The sequence below is a fragment of the Galendromus occidentalis genome, unplaced genomic scaffold (genome assembly GCF_000255335.2).
Source record: "Galendromus occidentalis unplaced genomic scaffold, Mocc_1.1 scf7180000076522, whole genome shotgun sequence".
Lineage (NCBI taxonomy): Eukaryota > Metazoa > Arthropoda > Arachnida > Mesostigmata > Phytoseiidae > Galendromus > Galendromus occidentalis.
Window position 1 is genome coordinate 126,075 of NW_003804511.1, and position 22,555 is coordinate 148,629.

The following is a 22,555-nucleotide window of genomic DNA, read 5'->3' on the forward strand; positions in this document are numbered from 1 at the left end:
TCGTTGTTGTTGATGTCGTCGGTGTTCTCATCGCAGCCGCTTCGGCAGTTGTTGCTATCTCGGGCTCGTTGTGTTTCATCTTGTCCTGATTTCTTCTTTTCTTTCTTCCGTGCTCGCTATCCGTTCTCTTTCCTCGATGATTTCCTCCCGCGTCTACGCGGCAGTCTTAGTAGTGTCGGCGACGTCATCGTCGATTTCTCTTCTATTCCCCTGGTTCCTCAGTTGTTGTTGTGTTTTGTCGATCTTTGTCCCGTTTCCCTTTTGCTTTCTCCCTCTCTTCGGCCCGTCCCTCATTCGTTCGAGTCTTCGACTATCCTCTGCAATTAGATCAAAAGATGCTTCCCGGGCGCGATGATGACGTCACAGCGAGGAGAATCGTGCACCGGCTCTTTTTATCCATCGAAGGGGACATTTTCCTCATTTCCGACATCCGTACTCCTTTTTCTTTGTACTTTTTGCTCCGGCCAAGGGAGCTCACGATCGATTTTCTTCATGAGCTCTCCTTAATCGGGATACGGTCGCAAGCAGGAATGAGCGTATAATAATTTTCGACTTTCGCAGGCAGGACTTCCATCCAGTAGCGTGGTCCGTGGGGGGGCAAGGGGGGGGCGGTCGGCCCCGGGCGGCACTTTCGGGGGGCGGCATTTTCGAGATCGACATTAAGAAAAACGGGTATTTTCGTGAAAATTCACGAAATTTCACGCGGAAAATATTCGGACAGAGGGCGGCATTTTGGTTGATCGCGTCCGAAAAATGAAAATTTTCGTTGACCGCCCCGGGCGGTACCATGGGGAAGCACGCCACTGCTTCCATCCAAAATTGATTGTAAGGAGAGCTTTACTCGCGGCGGATTCGTCCCCTCACCGATTCACTAGCTACGTTTCTTCGACTTTCCAGCCCTCCCGGTTCTTCCAGAAAACGCAGCGTATGATCGATTTAGACTCTAGACAGCCGAAGTTTGCTATGCAGAACATATGGTGTCCTCTTTAGAGGACAACATTCCGAGAGTGAGGCATCAGAGGGAATGGTTCCACAGGAACTCCAATGAATGGAGGCGGGTCAATCGTCTGTGTTTCGTCGTGATCATCGACGGCGTTCAAAGTCCTATTTGACAGAGTGGAGCTTGCCGCCAGCAGGTGTCCCCAATCGAGTTGGCTTGCGCTCCGGACCGCATCGTGGGCAATACCTCCGTCGTGCCTAAGCACGGTGCAGTCGTGTGTGAAGTCGTCGTTGTCGCATCGCTGAACGACAATCGTATAGACGTCGATGTGTGGATCCTAGATGCCTCACATTTTTTTTCCCACAACAACCATCGCTACCACCAGCACGAGCAAGAGGAGGTATCCCTGGCTTCCACCTCATACGGTGCGGTGACGGCCGCACTCCGCGTTTCCCGCCTGAGAGGCTCGAAGCGTTCTCGCCGTCACCATTGTTGACAGATAGCGGGGAGAAGAAATACTTCATCTCAAAAATGAGCCCTTCACGGTTGGGCCTCATTCGTTGCTCTCCATGAGCACTCCTGCAAATGTGAAGCTCACGAGCTACTCCGAGGCGGATACCGTTCTCGACTCGGTTATTTTCGATTTTTGATTATCCGAAAGTTCGGGGACCTATGTATGTGCAGTGAGCGCATCATCGACGTATGCTCCGAGCACGCCCGAAACATGTCCATACCGAGAGGTCTTTCTCGTATTCAGTACTGGCAGGGCCGCACGCTGAGAGAAAGACGGAAAAACACTGTCATGCACTGTCCACGAGCACTTGTCCGTGAGTGAGGAAGTGAGTCGGCTTCGAGTTGTTTGCTTAGCACGTGGATATGACGATGCGTGTAAGATACTCTGCGTTCTTCGCGTAGCTGGCTGAGGGGCCTCGTCGTATCCTAATAGCAAGTAAAAACAGAACGAAGTATGGAAAAATACGAGCCCCTTGAGAGCTTTAGGTTAGGGGCGCATCATACGCACTGGACGCGAGAGATTATAGCGCGCCGAAATATCCCTCTGCGAACTCGCCGACGGCGCGGCTCCTTCAAAAACTGTTTCGGACGGCGAGTTCTGCGGGGACACCGAGCTCGGATCCTGGCTTTTCCGGAACCGAATTATTATGTAAGAGATTCGATAGATTCCCGTCTCCGATTCCCCCAAGTAATCGAGACGGAGAGCCGATGGGCTCGATGACCTGTGCCGTGCAGCGATTATTAGGGAAGAGATACGTGTTTCGAAAGTTCTCCGCCCGAGCGGCTCCAAGCAACGCGGGTAGCGCTGGACTACAGGACGTGTTGAGAGAGAGGCAGGGGGAGGAAACGGGAAGGAAAGACAAGATCCGGTGTGGAGTCTTCCAAATGAGTTCCCTCAATTAGGGTAAATCTGTGACGAACATTAAATGCAGCACGGGATCTCTTCCGAGTCTTCTGCCTGATGTCCGTTTTTAGTCAGGACTGTTCAAAGTTCTTGCCCGATCCTCCGCTTGCTATTCAAGTCGCTCTCATCTCCGGGTTCGGACGTGGCTACTTGTAGGAATCTTGATGGTTGCCCCCATTGAGAAGAGGCTCATTTCAGAGAATCATTTGCGAAGATGAAAATCGAGAATGCGAGTGCAGCAAGAGGGGACGACGGAAATGTCACGAATTAGGTATGGATTTGTTGTGGGTCGTGCCGTCATTCCGGAAAGAATCACGATTATTTTTCTGATCAGCGTTCAAGCGGCCGATGCTCCCATATCCAAAATTAGATATATCCCATCGTTCCATAAGTTCGGACAGAGCTCGATCAGGGAGCGGAGTAGGCGGAAGATCAGACCGAATTCGGAGGAGGGAGAACTGAGGAATTCGAGACGTATTTTCGATTAAGCGTAAATTGAGGCGGACGACGGAGCAGAGGAGCAATGCCTTGGTCAATCATTCAGGACAATTCAGATTTGGGATTTTTATTAGAGCTTATAAAAATAGCCACTCCATGCCTTAATGAAAAGGTAACTTTCCCTTCCCGGCTTCGGTCGGGTACGGGACGCGATTTCCTTCCTTTCGCGTATCTCCGTCTGGGACATTGCACATTGCGGGAGCTGAGGCTGTTCTGCGGTGCTCGAGCAGCTAATAGACAGCTCCGGAATCCTTCTCCGACGACTGAAAATGAGTCGTTCCAGGGCCGCCGACTCCACGTGGGAGGAAGCCTGATTTCCGAAGGCCCGATGCAGGTTTCTTCCGTGGTTCAGCGAGGATTGCACAACGAAATCGGTATCCGGGACAAGATCATGGGTGAAGGAATACGACTCACAACGCAGGTCGGGTCAGGGTTGTATTTATCATTCACGGATATCACCGCGAAAACTTCCAGGGGAGTCAGTCGCTTGCGCTCATCTCAGCCCACCCGAGTATCTCTCTCAGCTCTCAGAAGGAAGATCCTCTGTCGTTCTGATCGAAGATGCGCGTTCACATCGCTAGAGCCGCAACGACAGTGGGATTCGTTCGCTCTCACGAGGAGGGATCCCGAAAGCGTCCCAGGAATCGCCTCATCGCGGGCAGAGAAGGAAATCTGGAAACAGCCAATATCGCCTCCCGTATGGAAGAATACCTGGAAACGCAAAGTGACCTCACGCGATCCGTGTGAAAAAGAGAGAGCTACTTTTCCGCTACATCGAGCAGGCGAAGCGCGTTGCATACACAAGCAGAACCAGCGGATAATTTAATAGGTCGCCGCATGACAAGGAGAGACTATTGGAGCCCCTGCGGCTTATCCCCCCATCTGTTCTCTTTTCAATGGAGCAGCATTTCTGCGTCTGCCGGCTGGCAAGCGGGAGAGGCGGAGGAACCGGCGGCCGAGCTAGATCCCTTTGATGATCGAGCAAAGTCCTGTTTTTTCGGTGCTCGACGGCGGTGGCCGCGAATCGGGTTATCAATGCCGGTGCTTATTGAGTGCGAGATAATGACGTGAGGGTTTTCCGCTGGATAACCGGCTGAACGTCATGCGGGATGTCGTCGCGAGTCTCATCTACGCAATCTCGCGCGAACTCCAAAGCTGCAGTCGAATGCGGCGGCACCGTGTGTCGATCACGCTTTCAATCCTTATTATTTTGGCCGCGCTCCACTCATCGCTCTCATTTCCGTGGACGAGGATGGGAGACTTACCGACCTACCGTTCCTCGCGGAGTTCTCACGAGAGCGTGGGTAACCTTCAGTTGTCCTCGCAACGGCTCTCGGCACGCCGAGCGACCTGGGGGCGGACTGACTCAGAAGGAGCGAGGAACTACCGACAGGGAGAGCTCCCTGGTGCGGATGAGCAAGTGGGGAGGACGTGGGCAGGTAGGCTCTCGAATAGAATTTCCCCGGCTACTCCACGATGACTTCGGAAAGGCCGCGGACTCTTTCGTATTCAGACGTCGTCGCAGCCACAGAGGATCCACAGCCGCACACGCAACCGCCATCTCCTTACCAACAGCGGTTTCACTCCTCGCCTTCGCTACTCACGGCCGCAGACACAAAGGAAAGCTTCAACACGGTTATTCACAACCGAAGGCTAGCGGAGGCTTGTCCCGCTCGCTCGCCCGCTTGCTTCCTTCCTTGCTTGCATTGCTTCTTCCTATTCTCCGACTGCGGTCCACCAAACTGGAACAGCCGCTCGAAAGCACGGTCTGCGGAAACACTCGCCAAGAAGCGCGCTAACTGCCACATGAGCGGACACACAAACACGCACGCACTCTCTCCCCGCATTTAAGTCAGCTGCGCAACTTTTTTGCTAGCCCGTGCATACCGCCCGCGCCGGGATCGTCGCGCGCCGCCGTCGACTCGAGTGTCGGCTCTCCTCCGGGCGGCCGGACCAGTTTCGGAGCATTAATAATCGTTAGGACAGCTCTGGCGGCCGAGAGGATGAGGAAGAATAGGCGAGAACTCGTCTCCCCGACTCCAGATCGGGGGAGCACCCAACTCGTCGAAAGCGCATCATAGTTGGTTTCATTATCTCCGAGAGACATTCTTCAGCAGGGGATGAGGCAGTGCCGAGGCCATGTCCTGATGTTCCGATGTTCGTCGAAGAACTCTTCAAAGTGCAGTGTTCCAAGAGGGGTTCCAGCTTGCAGGCGGGAGTCGGAAGGAACGAGCAAGGAAATCGTTCAGTCCCTCTATACCACGGGTAGTCTCCCTGCCGGCTGCCATCTTCGGTTCCCATCCAATTTAGAGCAAACGCGCCATTTGCACCGGATTGCACTCCTTAACTCCAGTACCTTCTCCGCCGGCTTTCAATATCCGGCCTCGGCCTAGACGGCGACGACGATGCAAACTGACTTGAATCCGACGGAGGGAGCAAGCGAGCAAGTAGCGATCGACTCAGACGGCGGGTCACCACGTCCAAACGGAGGAAATTGGTTTCGCGCTTGAAATCGCTCCCACTGCCCCGTTCGCCCGCCGGAGCGGAAGTCAAACTACATACGTCTCAGATCCATTGCAACTCCTAGGAGGTATGTATTGACAAACAAAGAGAGTCGCAGATAAACAGGGTCCTCGGTGCGCGAGCGAAAGGGTTGAGGAGGGATGGGAGGACGAGAAACTCGGACTTTGAAAAATAACAGGAATTCCATGTCAGCCTAGGAAATTATCACCATACTAGCGCTCCCGGTCGCCGCTTCGCGGCGACTCGGTATCGCTAGACTCACTACACATGCGCTAGCTCCGAGTGCGCTGGCTCCGGGTGCGCTGGCTCCGGGTGCGCTGGCTCCGAGTGCGCTAACGCTTAGTGCGCTGGCTCCGGGTGCGCTGGCTCCGAGTGCGCTGGCTCCGAGTGCGCTGGCTCCGAGTGCGCTGGCTCCGAGTGCGCTGGCTCCGAGTGCGCTGGCTCCGAGTGCGCTTGCTTTGGTCGCGCGTGCTCTTGGTGAACGTCCCGTTTCCCCGCTTTCCCGTTTCCCTGCTTTCCCGTTTCCCCGCTTTCCCGTTTCCCCGCTTTCCCGTTTCCCCGTTTCCCGTTTCCCGCTTCCCCGCTTTCCCCGTTTCCCCGCTTTCCCGTTTTCCCCCGCTTTCCCGTTTCCCCGTTCCCCCGCTCTCCCGTGTCCCCTTTCCCGTTTCCACACTTTCCCCTTTCCCCACTTTCCCGTTTCCCGCTTTCCCGTCTCCGCATTCCCCCGTTTTTCCAACATCCCGTTTCCCCACTTTCCCGTCTCCCCACTTTCCCGTCTCCCCACTTTCCCGGTTCCCCACTTTCCCCGCTTTTATTCCATATGTTCTGCGGAAAATGTATACCCTTCACGGCTACAGCAATTTTCGGCGAGATTCATTAGTAGAAAGACAGAGTCCAATGATGACGGCAACCCCCGTTAGCCTTCTCAGGAGCTCCCTGGCGATCGGTCCAGCCGATAAGAAATCCTGAGAATTCCCGTCTTTCCCTTGATGAAATCTTTGATTCCCGGTGAGAGGACCACTCAAATATTTCTTTTATGGTGGGGGGACCCATCACATGAGAACGACGACCCTGATATGACCTTCTTGAAGCTCCCGAGAGCCCACCCCTGAATTTTTGCGGCGATCAGCTCAGGCGTTTGTGAATTTTGCGAATTTGCGATTTCCAAATTTTTCCGAGTTTTCGTATTCTCGTCAGTGGAGCACTCAAATAATTTTTCTGAGAAGAAGGACTCATCGCATCGGAGAACCGACCCCCCTATAACCACCGCTGGATCCCCCAGAACACGCTCCTAAATTTTCACGACGATCCGTTCAGCCGCTTTCGAGTCTATAGGTGACACCAGACAGACAAACAGACAAACAGACAAACAGACAAACAGACAGACATACGTTTTTATATATATAGATACTCCGGAAGTCGGGCCGAAATTATTATTCTTCGGAAGCCATCATGACTTCATGAACTGCGTTTGGAGCGGACTCTGCCATCGTCCGGGACCCGGACATTGCGCGAGGCAATGATCATGCGATCAGGAGCGAGTGTTTCATTCGCAATTTCAACACTCGCCATCAAAGCTGATCGGAACAATACGAGCCTTGATCGAAGTCGACGATCCGAGCCGATAATAATAACGATAAACTCACTAAGGGGGCCGACTGAGTCTCGCCCGACGATTCGACCGAGCGATGTGGACAAAACTGGAACCCAATCAGCGTCTCGGCCACAAAAGCAGCGCTGGCGACGACGAAGGAGATGATATCCAGGAGCTTCCACCGACGAAGAAGCCACCAGCGAGATCCGCGCAACGCGGACCGAGGGGAAAAACCACGCCGCTCAGGACGTGAGCGCAATGTCGAGCTGCTTGCGGCGACCAACAATTTTTCGACTAATAGCCTCATCGCTCTCTAGCGCCCACTGGGCAGAAAAAATGCTGAAGGCTGGACCTTTTTCCCTCGTCTCGTTGTTTCGTGCGCCAGTTGACGCCTTTGATGTCTCCGACAATGACGACGAGTTTAGTCTTCGTGCTAGTTGGCTTTAGTGTAAACGTTCCACGGCCATCTATCTGTCCTCCCCGTCTTCGCTTGCCGTCCTTCCGGTGCACGCCGCCCGTAGTCGCTCCACGGTGGAAAACGGGTCCGAGAGAGCATGAGGCGAGCTCGGGAAGGATCCGTAAGAGGCAATTTTTCCCTGTGCTTGGATCGAGCTTTATTCATGGGAGAACTAGTCGGAGAGTTGCGAGTGTACACGGGAGGGAAAATCATTGGGAATACTCCGAGGACCTGCGTTTTCCCAACTTCTATCGCGCCAGCACCCCTATACTCGGGGGAAAGACTGAAGTTTGTGACGCGGAAAAAAAACCTCTCGAATTTCCCGTGATTATCCTGAAGCGAAAAAAAACAACCAGAGAAGCCGATCGCTCTCTTCTCGCTACAATCTATTCCGTCCTCGAGCATGCGACGAAAAAATCTCTAATTGGCAGATAGCGTGTGAAGAAACCTGACGCGCTAGTTCCCTCTGGAGACCAAGTTTGGCTACTCAGTTTTTTGCCTTGAGTTCGTGGCAACCGAGTCGGCGGAAGGCTGCCGACGCCGCGGTATGCGAAGATGCTGAAGGGACTCTAACTAACCGACAAACAAACCAACCAGCAGCGGGGCGAATTCCTTCCCTGTGAGAGAGCCGGGCGAGTGGTGATGAACCTACCTATCACTCGACCGTACGATGAAATTTTCCCCGATTCGGATCTCTCAAGCGTCTGAGCTTTCGGTCGCGGTTCAAACCGAAGGCCCCGAGCAACTCACTCATCGGAACTTCTCATTTAGTTTCATTTCGTCCATCGGTTTCCCAGATCAGGAGCGATAATGTCCCGCGACAGACCGCTTCCCCACTCTAACAGCCGGGGAAGCCACACCTCAGAACATTCACAGCGACTCGAAAAAAACCCTGACGGGACTCCTTCATGGGCTCCCCGTTTCATCCTCGGCCGCGATTGAGGCCCGCCGGAGGCCCCTGAAAATGACCGCAAGCTAAGGCACACTCTGTCTCGTTGAGATGTTTAGCGAGTGCGGAGGGGGTTTTTCATGGAGAATGTTCACCAGAGGAAGCGGATAGGCAGATGAAGAGGAAGTGGGAATGGATGCCGAGCTCGGTTTGAGTCGGAAAAAGCACGCGAGTCGGCTCTCTTAAAAAAATTAATCGCCGAGGAAGCAATGGGAGCAGGAAGTCGACTACTCAACGAAGAAAGAAAAAATACGACGACGAGTGAGCGACTGACCGACCGACCGACCACGTCCTGGGTGACAGGACGCCTTGCCTGCAGCCGTCATAACTGAGTTTGCCCCCAAAATCCGTAAAGTTCCGCGCTTTGCTCCTCCCCAAATCCAGACAGAAACTTCGGACGTCTTAGTCCTCATCCTCAGCGGGTGGATCGGTCCTGATTTCTTCCCGTTTCATCCCGGGGCGGTCTCGCCGCTGAATTCGGTCTCGACTCTCCGACTCTGCCATGCCGTAGAAAATATTCCGTACATTCGCGCTGCACAAAGGAGCGAGACAGGGAGTTGAGACATCGCTGACTCGATGGTTCTGGTTCGTGGTTTGGATCTGCTATAATCATATATTATTTGCGACTATTGCATCTTATTGCATCCTCTCCGAGCTGACCCTCGACTGCGGCGACTGCTGAGGCGGCTGGTGCCGCTACGAATGCGGTCCCTATCCTTTTGGATCACTTACTCTCGTCGTAGACATCACTCCGACGGCGGGAACGTCGGACTGGGTCGGGAAAAAGCGAGCCAGCGAGTCGGACGGGAGGAGATGGGAAGGATCCAATCTCTTTGTTGAGGCTAAGCGCGGATAGCGGGTAGGCGAGCAAGCTAGCGTGGCCTCATCATCTGCAGGATTACCTACGCACAGATATCATAGAAACGAAACAACGGATGACTACGGAGTAATATCTTTCTCCAAGGACGGGTAAGCAGCGAAGACGAGAATCCGTATCGTCATCATTTTCTCACGAGTCGGTACCTACCGCCCGACTGGACACTCGCCGTCCGCTTCGAAGCAATATCGAGACAGGAATTCGAAGGCGGATCCTTCAAATTTCCTGTTGTAAGATCGAGCTCGGAACATCCGGCTCGGAGGAGGAGACTGCGAGAGATCTTCGTCACTCCCGCGATGGAATAATAGGAGATCTTGGCAGGAAAACAGTACATGGGCGCTTGGAAGGTCCGTTCTCTCGTCGGAAATCGACTGCGCAAGTAGCTGGAATTTTTCCGATTCCGCGTCGGCGTCTCGAGAAACTTTCCCGTCGAAGCTGAAATTCAACGCCGTTCGAAGCAATCGGGGAAAAAAGATGAGCGGGGGCGAAAGCGGGGACTCGGACCGTCTTCGACATAAAAAAAAACTCGGCCGACCCTTAACGGTGTTTGGTCTCGACGGGTAATAAGCTGTGCGGTGACAATTGGCAAGGTGTCGCCTTTCAGCGGAAAGGGGAGGAAATAATTGTGGCTAAGCTGTGTGTGAGTGTGCTTGTGTACGTAAGAGGAGCGAGGAAACAATTACAGGGGTAACATCAGCCGGCCGAGATCCCTTCAATTCCCACCCATGCGGCCCCACTTCAATGAGCCGCTTTCCGTCTCACAAACAGCGACCGGGGTGGTACAACACAGCCAAGCCACATCGGTGCTTGCGGCTTGCGAACAATTTCAAATCAGCGGCCAGGGATAGAAGAGTCGAGGAAAGAGGAACAAGTGACATTGCTTCGGGTCGAGATAGCCGAGTCTCCTCCGGCAGAGGCGTCTGTTTGCTCTTCCACAGGAATGCCGAGAGCTCCTGCCGGAAGAAACAGAGACGGAAGAGTGGAATAGTACCTCCAGGAGGGCCTGTCTCATCATCGGCAGGATCAGCGGGTCTCGATGAAATCATTCCAGCGAATCGGGCTTCCTGAATACACTCGTCCCCATGGTTTCTGAAAGTCGGCTCCCCAAATGATATTCGCATACATGCTCGTGAAATGATGCTCCGCAAAAAGGCACAATAGGGCTGCTGCTGCTTTCGTATCGAGTAGCGGCGAGCGTGCAGATGACAGAGGGTGTTATTAATATAAAGAGAGCCTCCTTCCTTTCTTGCCATATTTATAGCAGCTACACAACCAATCCTAGGGCGTCCGAGGGCATGCCCAGCGAGTCTCCGGTCGACCGGTCGGTCGCCCGAGCGTCCACCGGCCGGAGCCTTCCCTTTCAGATGTTGCGATTACTTCGAGAGTAGAGAGAAAGGACGGTTGTTTGCTTTTCATGACTCCTGTTCGACGTTCGCCAGGTGTGTCGGCTCCTCGCCCGCGCTGTAGAAACATGTTTATGGGAGCGACCCTCGATCTCGAACGTATTCAGAAGCGATAAGTTAATCCCGTTTGGGGGAAAAGAGGGAACCGAAAAAGAAGAAGATGCCCGCTGGAGATCAGATCCGTCGCTCGACAGGATCGGACTTCGAGCGGTCGTACCCGAACGGATCGGGACTCTAGGCTGGAACATAGACCGGCCTGCGCAACCTTTCGGCTCAAAGGAGCGTGTACCTCGCGAGAATCGGAAAAATCGACTTTCACCAATCGGTTCGAGTTTCAGCAGAGCTTGTTCCAGAGGTTCTCCATTCGGCCGGCCGTGCTTGAACCCCTCGCTCCGTGTCGGACGCAAGAGCCGACGGCTGTATGGGGAACGGGCCGGCACAGTGCGGAGAGAACCAGGTTGAGCCGGCGCGCCGGGATGACGGTAGGGGAAATTCGGCGGGAGCTAGCCCTCAGAAGTGGTACTTTAAAAAATAATTTGATGTATGGGAAATCGATGCCAATCACTTCCATCGCTCTCCCCAATGCCTCTATTTCTCCGAAAGCGTATTCTGAAGAAGCCAGACCGTCAACACTTGCACGGGAGCACGTGCGCGGATGGACGTTTTATTCCATAACAAGAAGCAGTAATAGTCGATGAGCGAGTGCTTGGTTTCGTAGTTTCCTGCCTACAGGACTTGAATAAAATACTTTTTATCGGGCGGCGGGATTTCATGAATTATGTGACGTGGACGGGGAAGACCCAGTCGCACTCCGTGCGCACACATGCGCTCCCGAGCTGAGTCGTGATGTTTGGATCCGAGAGGAGGCAGAGGGGATTTCGGTCGTGGAGCGGAGCGAGGAGGCGAGACGGGCAGCTCAAGCCTTGACTCTGGAGCCGACCCCGGACGACGACTTCATTAATAAGAAACACAATTGTTGAAGAGGAAGCGAATTATAAAAACGAATTTCCGCCGCAGTTCTTCTCCTCACCGGCCTGGAAGGAGCAGGTTCTTCACAGGAAGCCAATCTGCCCTTGATCCAAGACGAGCGTTACCGGTGTTCGTTACGATGTGTACAAGTTTCTACTCTGAGATCTCCGGAGTTCCGCGCCGGCTTCTCCAACGTCGTCGGCTTGGCCAACTCATGTCGAGCCCGCCATTTTCTACCTCGGAACCCTCCATCTGCCGACTTCCCATTCCACGCGTGGTTCCTCGATATCGGCAGTCTGCATGAGTCCTACTGATGGAGGATTCCTTTCGATTATCTCCGGCTCCTCGAGCGTTTTTCTCTTGCGCCGCCAGACATTATCAAATGACGGGCATAGAGCTAAATGAATAGATAAATGGTTGGATAGAGAAATGGATTGATTAGCAGCTCAATGGCTTAGATTCAATGAACGTTCCGTCGGATCCCCCGGTGCGTGAGGTCACCTCGTGTCTTCCGCAAGTCCCCACCGGAAAACGTTCCTGTCGGTTCCTCGCGGGGCATCGACGGACGCTAATGTATTCTTTTCGTCGCCTGCTCCGTTGCCGATAGGAAGTCGTGTAGACACCGAGTCCGACATCCCTGGACGGAGTCAACAAATAGAGGTAATTAGAAATTCTGATATCCCCGACGATGACCTCTTTTTTGCCCCTTCCTTCGGCTCGCTCCAGGCATCGGGAGAAGATCCACCTCCTATGGCCTACCGCTCCGTTGCTCGGACGGCGAGAGCCGATACGAGGGCCATTTCTGGGCTTTTTTGGCTCACTTGCCTCCTCCGCGAGCTATCCGGGCATGGCTTCGGTTTCCGAGATTGGGGTCGGGACCGCTTGACAAATGATGCTCGCCAGCGCTTTGTGCGAGGCATTCCGTCGCGAAGCAACTTTCGCTACGGTCTGCGTCAGGCGACGCAACAAACGTGTAGCTCACGCTCACAAAACCGGTCGATTTTTTCCTTCCATCGTTCTTGTACGGAACGGAGGCGACGATCAGAAAAACCCCGCCGAGACGCCCGAGCTCTTTAGCGAACACGCATCCGATGTTCAGGGGAAACTATAGGAGAGGACAATAGGGCAAAAATAACGGATCCTAAAATTCCAGTCGAATTGGGATCATACATTACATTATTCCTTTTCTCTCGCATGCCCGAGAGGATGATTTCTCTCTTGCGAACTGGAGATCCTTCCACTTCTCAGGCTGCGGTTCGTGCTTAATTCTGTCCCCGGAGCGCTCGTGTTTGCTTGTTCTTTGGAATTGCGGTGTTTGGGGCATGAGCCGATCGGTTCGGCTCCATGAGCTTTGTGCGCAATCTCGGAGAGCAGGCTCCCATTCCCTCGGCGTTTCTTCGGCGTCACCCATCTGGATCTTGACTGAAAGAGAAAAAGCGAGCCTGCCAGCGGAGAGCCGTGTAATGTTTAAAGCGTCAGTGGTCACTACAGCTCCCCTGCGGGTAATTCGTATGTTGACTCTGTTCACATTCAAGCTATTCCAATGACCATCCTCACGGCCCCAAAGGCAACACGGAAACTGCTGCGGCCGCTGCTCTTGCTGTCTTCCATCCCTCAGGAGAACGCGTGGAGATTTTTCTAGACGAGACGCCACACCATGAAAGATGCCATTCCGCGCCCGTTTCCGTTTGCCTCCCGCGCCTTCATCCTGTCCACCTCCTCGCATCGAGATTCCCTCGAATGTTCCTGTCTATGCACGGTTGGCTTGATTTTTCCTCGGGAAAAAAGAGGACACGGTGTTTGGTTTCGGATTGTATACTGTGGAAAATCAGCTGATCGATTTCCGTATGAGCTCCCTCTCTTGTCTCGGCTCCGACTTCTGATGCACAAGTGCAGGAGCGGACCCTGCGCCGACCTCAGAGGAGTCTCCTAACGCAGTCAGTTGTGTGCGATCCGGCTCCACGACGACTATCCAAGCGCGAAGCAATCCCACGAATTCCTTTTGGTCTCGCCGCTGTTCTCGATTCCTCCCGTTTGTCCAAGGGCGTCGAAAACGTCCCGAGTCAGTGTGTCTAGCTCTCCCTCGGTCCGGCTCTCGCCCGTCCGTTCGGCTGTCGCTCGACGAGGGGCCCGGAACTTCATGGCGGCGTAGCACGCTGCGCCGTTTGAATCGAGGCCGCATCGGCTGTCGGCGGCGAGGATAGGTCATCGTGTCAATCTGTGAATTCATTGGCTCCTTGAAGAGGGTAATGACGGCGTTTCCGGACAAGTTCTGCGCATATCACGTCTAGTTCCCATCCGGCATTTTCGAACGGACATCGGAACCGAATGAAATTACACACACGCCTGAGAGCTGAAGATCGAACGCGAATCGGTAGATGTGCTCGCCTACGTGTTCGCCTGCGCGTCCCCTCACAAAAAAAGGCATCAATAGTTTTCCAATGAAGAGCGGGAGGGGACAGATCCTTTCTTGCTCCCCTCTTCCCTCGGCGGCGGCGGCGGCGACGGACGGAACGGGGAAGGCGAGAGGAAGATGGGAATTGTAAATTGTAAATCAATGACTTTACTGCCTTGAACGAAGTCGTCCTTCTCGACTTCGGTTCGCTGTCGTCTCCTCCCCCTCTTGCTCTCCGTCGTCTTCTCTCGGTCGTCTCTGTCGTCGCTGGGAATCTCGCTCGAAGTCGGCTTCCCTCTGAAAGAGACCGAACACATCCATCAGGTGATGAGTTGCAGTGAAGGTCAGACCCATTGCCGCCGCCGCCGTCCCCGAGGAGAAACCATCATTTAATGGCCCGGAATGGACGAAATTGTCAACTTCGAACGCAAAACATCTGACGTCACCAACCACTGTCCTTAAAAGGGTCTGGACGCATCGATTTCATTTTTTTGTCAGCGAGTGGCACGAGTTGGTCTCGCTGAGGCTTTCGCTCTATCTGGTCAGCCCGAACCGCACGGTGCTCCTTCGGCAGTAGATCCTTCTCGAGTTGGGGTCCGAGGTGGAACATGGAAAAAACATGCCGCCCTCGGGGGGAAGCCTAAAGTCCCGATCGTTTTCCTTGCCTCGTCGATCGTCTGGCGAAGGTCAAGCCCCATTAAAGCGAGCGATATTTTCTCTTTCACTACACCTGAGACTCGAGAAATATGAGGAGACGGCGCCGGGGTAGACGGTGTGACGGACGCGACACCGCAGACGGCGAGCAACTTCTGAAAGCAGAACGAGGGGAAGGAGACGGCGCTCTTCGTCGGATGATTGTCCATTCTTTCCGGACGATTTAGTCTCGAGGCGACACACGATCGCCGTGTCTTCTAGGAGCTCGAGGAGAAGCTGTTCCTACACGTTCCCCGGCCCATCCTGGCGTTGCGATCGGCGCCGAGGTTTTTAATTGGTTAAGTTTTATTAAGTGCCGAAACTTCAACGTCGGCTGCTCCGATAATTACCGGAGAATGCCCAATAGCCCGACGGAAGGTTCGCCGCCGCCGCCGCGAGCTCGATGGATGAACGACAACGGGAGGAAACGCGAGAGACTCGGCCGGCAAAGTGAGCGGACGGGAACGCGGCTGGTGTGTACACCAGCAGGCGGGCTGGTACACATTCGCTGTTTTATGGTCGGCAGTTAACGCCAGTCGAACGCCAGGGCAAAGAAGTGCGTCCGACCCTCCGTCCGTTCGTCCTCTGTGCACCGGTCTTTCCGTTGTTGCCGTCATCGCAACCCTAACGAAACCTAGTCGTTCCCACTCGCAAACTCATTCTCCCAGCTCATTTGAGAATCGATGGGGACTAAAGTCGTCATAGGGGACTCGTGCTTCCAGGTGGGAGTCACTGACTGAGAAAATTGGGGCTCCCATTCCCACCACCGTTTTCCCACGCTCACGCGGTCCGATATTCTCTTCGTCGCCAGCGCCTGAGATAAATACTTAAACCGGAGAATATCGCCGGGTTATTTGAATTCAAGTTCGTCAACGCCCTCGGAACAGTCGCGAATCGATCTGTCTCGTTCAGAGACTCGGGCAGGCGAAGCGGGACTCAGACAGAAATCTGGAACAGAGCCTGGAACCTCATGCATGGAGTCAGAGATTGGTGGGAACAGTAGCTCCTATTGATCTATGTATGGAAATCGATGAACGAATACAATTGTGCCCGCCTTCCCCCATCGGGGCGGTCACTCGCGCCCGTCAGAAACCTGACCGAAGCACACGTTGAGGTCGAAGGGAACCTCCGACTATGGCGACCGTGACGAATTCGTATCGTGAGAAACAAATAGGATTTGCAGCTTCCCCCATGCCGCCGCAGAATTGTCTTCTTCGCTACCTCGTCGGATCCACCAAGTGACCTAGCTGTGTCTTCCGTTCGTCGCATGTATTGCATGTTGGGGATTCGATTTCGCTCGTGGAATGCCGGAGACTTCGGCCAATAGCTGCAGCTGGCGGGAAAAGGCGTTTTCGGCATCTACGTACAGACGGCTGCGAGCAAGGTTGCAGGCATGCTTTCTCGTCATTTTCGATAGGCACCTACCTTGCGGCCTCCTGGTGTAGCTTGATATCGGCCGAACGCTCCCAAGCGAATTCTTTCAATAAAAGCAAGGCCCCTCAGCGAGCCGACTTGCGAGCTGCGCTCCTCTTTGCGGCGGCGCAGCCAGCTCGCCTCTTGGTTTGCCAGCTTTGAGTCAGTCTACAAATCCTGTTTGGCTTTATGAGGGCAATAGCATCTGATTTGGCCGCCGCGCAGCAGCAGCAGGAACAGCGAAAACCGTAGAAGAAGAAAGCAATGAGGCGAATGCGCAGTGGAGGACGCGCGCAGTCAGAACCCACGCGATCAGATGACTGTGAAGGAATGAACGATTTTCGCAGAGACCTAAATCGAAGGTGGACCTTGACCTGCCTCACGCTGCTCCGCCGAGGTCTTTGCCACAATGTTTCTTCGGAAACGAGATATCGCTGACTTTATTGGCAACTCTCGGGCCGATGAACTGCCTCGGGACTTCAGAACGTGTTACGCTCTTTCGTGGAACGAACTTCCTCATCAGGGTCTCGAGGTCAGAGTCGACGTATCCGAAACCTTCGCATCCTTGTCAAGGCCTTATTCCTCTAGGAGCTATTCCGATCATCTCCTCGCGCCTAACTCGGACTGGGGACCTGGGGATAATGTCGTTCATCCAGACCGAGAGGGAGAAGGCAGAAGACATGTATGATGATCCGCCTCAGCGTAGCCCGATCGCAGAAAATTCCGGACAATTTCTGATGACGGGTACCGTGTGATCTGGGGGCAGCCTGTATAAGGGTCGGCAAACGGACAGGTATGCCCATCTATCAGGAAATACGTGGTACGTCCGTTCAGGGTCGACGGTATCCGCATGCTCTCTTCGGTCGGGGTCTCTCCGCAAAACCTTCGTACTGTGGAGGAATGACGCCGCTATGTCGCGCATACCGTAAGTTTACAGGCGAGAGTTCGTTCACGTCCTCTGAGCTGTCTGGCTGCTTGTCGTTCATCGTTCGAGTCGGAGAGCTGGGAGGGGGAGAGAGAGGAAAAAACTCAACGAACACGAAGAAAAGTGGGCAACAGGAGTCGACGTGGCAACAACTACCAACATGAAGAGATAGAAGACGGAGTAGATGAAGAGAAGCCGAAAGAAACTAGCGCCAGCGGCGTCGACAACGCCGTCGCCAACGATGAAGGCTGCGGGAGAAGCGGTTCGGGGGAAGGACGAGCACAGGGGAGCCTAACTTAATTTTAAATTAGAAAGCGGCTACGACGTGTGACTTCGTCGTCACCCTCTCCTTCTACTTGTAGCCGACTACGACAGCAGCGCTTCAGCAACGACGAGACGAGTGATTGATGTTGTTTCTTTTTCTCGTCGTCGTCGTCGTTGCTGCCGCTGCTATCTTCAATGATGGCAGCGAGCGGGAATGGCCAACGCTTGTTCGCATGAGCTGACGCGCGTGTCCTCGCGATGAGTCCGGCAGGAGAATATCCTTGACGCTTCGCTCGTCTGCCCACCACGTTCGACGTCGTGTCTGCTACTCCATGCAAACGACACTATTCCTCTCGCTTTCCCCGAACGGCCGGCGTTTGCTCATTGCCCGTCGAATGGGTGTCTCGGTGTTTCAGTCGCGAGTCCTCTCGTCAGGGTGAGAGCGCTGGAACTCGATGCTGATTCGAGTCCCATTTCTTTTGTACTGGCTAATTCGGTTACAAGAGTTGTCGGCCGAGCTTGACGGAGATGTGTGGTCGCTTGTCGATTTGCATTCCAGAGGTCGAGAGAAAGACGGCCGAAGACCATCCAGCCACCCTCCGGACGAGCAGTGAGCCGGTCAGTGAGTCACCAGAGAGAAACTCGATGTGATTTCCACCACACGCTCGCTGGGACTTGCGATGGCCGCTCTCATCGTGTCTCGAGGCCTCCAGAGTTCGAGAGAAGGAACTGATGTCTTCCCGGGGTGCGAAAACCTGAATAAGCCCCGTGTTCCTCGCCTAAATCCACCCCATGTCTGCTAGGGCTCTTAAGAGGGTGTTTGCGTCGGGGCTCCGCGTTTCTAAGGATAATCAGTCGGATGGAGCTCGACTACTGAATGAGGATCCGAACTCATTTCTCGCACTGAGGAGAGATTCCGACCTCTGGAATACTGATATAAACTGTTCCGGTCGAAGGAACGAAATAATTCAACGCTATTTCGCTCCGTAACTAGTGACCCTGGGGCGGCTTTTTGAGTCTTCCCACCGCTGCGGTGGTCGACGCTGGAGGCCCAGATGGAGGAATCGCGGTAAGTCTCGGTGGAGCCCTCGCAAAAGACAGCTGAAGAAATCCCCGTGAAAGGATTGCGCGCTGAGGATGCGCGAATGAGGAGCTCCTGGGAGAGTACTCGCAACTTAGTTGGCATGCGGCTCGTTTCGAGAACAAATAATTTTCTGCCTCGCTTGGCTCCGTTAGCTTCCAGACTGCGGTTAGCCAGCCAGCCCGTCAGTCAGTCACCCAGGCTATCAGCCAGCTGTACGCGGCGCTCCCTCGGCCAGAGTCGCTGAGCGAGTAAGTCCTCCAGTCAGTCCGTCAGCCTGTGCGGTGTGAGCTTTTCGTACGAAGCTCAGAACCATGGTTGATCCCACGAGATATAAGAGAGCCCGCGGTAGACATTGTACGTCTATGCGGATACGGAATCCGCGATTCCGAAATATAAGTTCCACGATTTAAACCCTCGTTTCAAATGTCGGAATCGCTGGGGCTCCTATCACACGAGTTCCTCCGGCGGCGGTTTGATTTGTTCCAAAGGTTTGATTTTTGAAGAGAAAACGCTTGACGATCTCATGTTTGCTCGTACCGATTGAAATGAAAATGAAATGAAATGGCTCCCAGTGCGACGAAAAGCGGATCTCCGTGTCGACCTTCAAACTCCGTGGCCACGTCGAACCGACGACAGTCCAACATCTGGTGATATTTCCGTGCGTCGCTCCATCCGTTCTGCTTTCGTTCATCTATTTGTTTTTTACTCCATTCGCTTTCTTTGATTTCCTTAAGCTTCTGCTCTGCACTGTTACCACCGACTGCCCGTTCCCGCTGTAGAAGGCCTTGCAGCGAAACTGTGGAGGCTGGGCCGAGCTAAATGAAATATCGGAAACGGTTTCGCGTTTTTATGTCGGCTGCTTAGCGAGACCCCATGCGTCACCCTCGGAACAATCCTACTTCTCTCCCACTTGGGTCGTGTGGAGTCTGGAATCGGCTTCAAACCGGAAAGGCGGACTTCAGAGGAGCAAGGTCAGCGAGATCACGAGCGGTGACTACGAAGCCATCATCCAGCATCTAGCGAACCCCGATCGCGGAGTTTTCCCCTTTCCCCGCACGGCTCCATATCGAGAGGGGTCAAGCACTCCTAGGGGTGAGGAATTCTAGCTGGACAAATAGACTAAATCGAATCTCCGGAAGTATTCGACCTTCGAGCTCTCACGAGTTGCTCCATTTTGGGGGGGACGGGATCGGAACCGAGAGAACTAGGCGTGTATCCCACCGGTGTGATCTGTTTTTATGTGGAGTGATGTCGGCTCCTCATCACCTTCGCAAACTTTCCCTGCTCCAGCTTTCTCAGGCCCTTCGCGTAACCTTAATGATTAATCAGGGCCCTTGGATGGATCTCTGGTCTCTGGCAGCAGCGACGATGAAGGAAATGAGAGCCATCCTCCTCAGACAACCGACCGATCTACCCTACGGGCAGTGTATCGGGGCTTCCGAACCAGCAGATCGAGGGTGGGAATTGGGGTTTCGATGGCCGGCGGGGAGAAGGCCAGACAGGGGGAGTCGGTCGATAAAAAAAAGCCCACGAGGCGGGAAAAGAAATGAATATTTTTCAGTCGACCGAGGGTCTCGATGGGCAAGCGGGTGGACTGGCGCAAGCAACAGCTGTTGCTGATCTTCGATGACCTCCTCGCTGAAAATGGAATCTCTTTCATTCAATCTCCGTTGCTCCCAGTCGGCCGGCTGCTCCCGTCTTGAATCTTTGCCCAACTAAGCTCTTCTTCGTGGTTCCGTGGTCTCTATTCTGGACATGCTTGTTGGACTCATGCGAGACCGACCGATATGCTCATTTGCATGGGAAGTCTCTTTTTATTCATGTGAGGTGTCGTTTATATTCAACACATCGGGATTCAGTTTCTCTTCCGTGGAGACCCGGGGCTCATTCAGATCCTCCTCGAGGAGCTCGTATGAACGCCATCGATGTTTCAAGACCGAGCTCGGTCTGTCGGAATCTGTCGACATCGGAGGAAAAATTCTGGTGGATCTCCCCGGAGCCGGAGCATGGCTCCTTGATGAGAATCGATTGGCTCGGAACCGAAGCCGGCGAGAATGCCGGTCCGCCAGCCTATTGAAAAGGATAGTTTCCTCCTCGAGTGAGTCGACGGCAGGCTGTTCACTTCTCGTTGTTTTATTCGTTGCCCTTCGATGGCAATTACTGAATGAGAAGCGCTGAGGGCACCGAGTGAGCGAGTGGCTGAACGGGCGAAAGGAATCGTAGGGCTTGCACCGGGCTCAAATGTTACCCTGAGGATTGCTCATTGCTGCAGTGCTGCTGCTCCTGATGTTGGTGCCGAGGGAAGAGGGGGAGGGGGCGAACGCTGGAAAGACGGGTCTTCATAGTGGCGGCGGAGCGGCGCAAAGACGGAATTAACTTGGCGTAAAAAATATTACCCTCGAAGCAGCAGGAGGGAAAACAGCTGGGTTCGCTCGCTCGGTACGCCTGCTAGTCGGTCCATCTGTCCGTCTTTCCGTCTATCTGTCTGTCTGTCTGTCGGCCGTCCTTCGGTTGGCTGGTCGAGAGTTTGAGCCCCATTGCCGCCGGTGCGGTTCTCGGCCGTCCATCTCTCCTCTCACACCGACGGTCGTGGCAGCTCTCGAGGTCCTCGCCTCGAAATCCACCGTGTCCGGTCTATCAAAGGTAGACCACCTGCCGGAACCTTGAGATCGTCTGGTCGATGTGGAACTTTCGAGCGGGAGGGAAGAAGCGCGAATTTCTATTTTGTACAAATAATTTTATTGCTCTCATTGCTTTAACCACAATAATTCAGTTCGAAGTCTGTTCAAGAAATCCGTCGATCGCTCGATAAACCAATCGATCATGCTCTAACATTCACTTTGTTGTCCAGCCTGTGAGTTCACGGCGTTTCCACATGATTCCGGAGTTTTTCAAACAGTTTCAGAATCGGAAATGGGAGGCGAAATGATGCACACATAGACGAATAGCTTCCAAATCCAGCAAACCATGGTTACCGTGTCGTAATACTCGAAATCATCGAGACAGGAATCGAGATTATTGTGATAAGAAACTCCTGCGATCGTACTCAGTACCCTCAATCAGGGCTCAGACGATCGCTCCGATATTTGAGGTCATGGAAAACGCGAAAAGACACATTGCTCCAGAAACCACTAGATTCTGAATTCACTGGACTTAGTTCAACAGTTGCTTCTTCCCTGATTCTCAATCCTCTCCCTGCTCACATCATCCGCTTATCCAACAAACATACCGCTCGAGCTGTGGGTGTGGAAGTCTACCACTACCGCTTCCACCATTTCGTCGAGGACAACAACCGCATTGACAGCAATCATATCCAGCTCCCGATGTATTTCAAAAACCAATAGGAAGGGATTTTAAAGACTTTCGGCTGAGGAGCTGACTCGGGTGAATTCGTTCCCAATCCCCCTTCGCCGGAGCTTCTCTAATTCTGTCCCTCCGTGACACGAGATGGTCGTCGTCGTGTTCCAAGCTGAACGAGAGGTCACGAATCCGACTTCTCCGAAAAATGAGATAGTCTCCGGACTCGCTAACTCCTCAATACTTTACTTTATGCTTTTCCCAGCGGGCCGTCATTCGGAGTGTCGCCGCTGACGTCATCGTGGATGGGCTAGGCCGTCCCGTGATCTGACACCGGTGACGGTGTCGCTCGTGCTTCGTCACAAGCGTGATCACCGTCATCATACCCTACTCTCGAGTTCACCTCAATCATATCAATGATAATCATATAATAGTAATATAATGTTATAACAGTTGACTGCCAGCCGTAGCCAACATCGTGGGAAAAGAACTGATCGGAGTGAGCAGTTTCCTTCGTCGCTTTCATAAGGGGCAAACAGCGGGAAAAGTAGAACAACGTTCGTGGACACTCAACGACGACCAGTGACGATGATAAACCAAAGGCGAAAATATCGTTTAAGTACAACGGACCGGCACCGGGCAGTAATCTCTACCAGTTCCTCCCTGTGATCGCGAGGACGGATGCCCCGAGCGACCATTGCATGCTTTGATTGGCTGGTTTCCAACGCAGACGGGAACTCTGGATCCGAATCACAGCCCGAATTCACTAGGATCGTGGCTCTATACGGCATTGAATCGATAAGAGGTCCTATCGGAGAACAGAATTAATGGAGAAAAAGAGATTCCCTCATTGAGTG